The sequence below is a fragment of the Solanum tuberosum genome, unplaced genomic scaffold (genome assembly GCF_000226075.1).
Source record: "Solanum tuberosum cultivar DM 1-3 516 R44 unplaced genomic scaffold, SolTub_3.0 scf00838, whole genome shotgun sequence".
NCBI lineage: Eukaryota > Viridiplantae > Streptophyta > Magnoliopsida > Solanales > Solanaceae > Solanum > Solanum tuberosum.
In genome coordinates, this window is record NW_006239758.1 from 70,745 (window position 1) to 71,883 (window position 1,139).

The following is a 1,139-nucleotide window of genomic DNA, read 5'->3' on the forward strand; positions in this document are numbered from 1 at the left end:
GGGGGTACTTACGCATTTTCCCCCAAAAATAAAACTAATTAACTAGTATATATTTGCTTATACACGTAATTTTCCCCTTAATTTATTACTCTTTTTTTTTGCTTGAAATAGAGTCAAGAAAATTTTAAAAAATTGAATGTTATGAATTTGAATTTAAAATATATGAATATATCAAAATGTCTTTTAATTTTATGGTTTAGAACTTTTTATGTGAAAAGTTAAAATTATAAAATTGTCAAAAGAATAAGAAATATTCTTTTTAAATGAACTAACAAGAATATTAAAGCAAATAAATTAAAATGAAAGGAATATAAGTTATAATAAATAGAAATTGAAGACAATTAAAAAGTATTTGCAAAGCTTTAGCAAAAACACAAATTTTACCCTTAAAACAGTACTCCCTCAGTTCTAATTTTGATATTTTCTTTTATTCTTTTATGATATTTTTTAAATTTCAATATTTTACCTGGCATGTTTAAGATTATAAAAATTAATTTATTCTAATTTAAAATAACATGATTTAAAAACCCTTCGTGTTTACTTAAATTTCATCCCTAGTCGCACTAAAATATTTACATTGAAACAAGTTAGGGATTAATTATACTCCATTAGTTTATTTTTATTTGTTATTGTTTGATTTGACACATTCATTAATTGATGTGTACTATTAACTTTTGGAGAATAGTATTAATGTTGAGGGTAAAATATAATTATTAAAAATGAGGAAAAATTTTATCATTAATGAGGTATGCCATTGTAATAGTTGTATGAGGGATTTTTTTTAATAGAAAAAGGTACATTTTGTAGGTCTCATGTCTTTTCAACCTCTCCCTTTCTCTTCTCACTCCTCCACCCCACCTTCTGTTTACCCCACTCTTTAATATGAAGTACTTGATATTATTATTTTTTAATTTAGTATATTTTATTACATAAATTTAAAATAATACAATAACAAGATCAAAGAAAAAAAATAGTACTATATTAAAATTAGCATGTCATTATTTCTTAAAATTAATATTTATTTTCCTTACCTTTTTTTATAGTTCATATTACTCATTTGTCGAAAATCAAATAGAGATAAATATATTGATACTAATTTAAATTTGAAGTCAAATAATTACGTACTTAAAAAAGTTAAA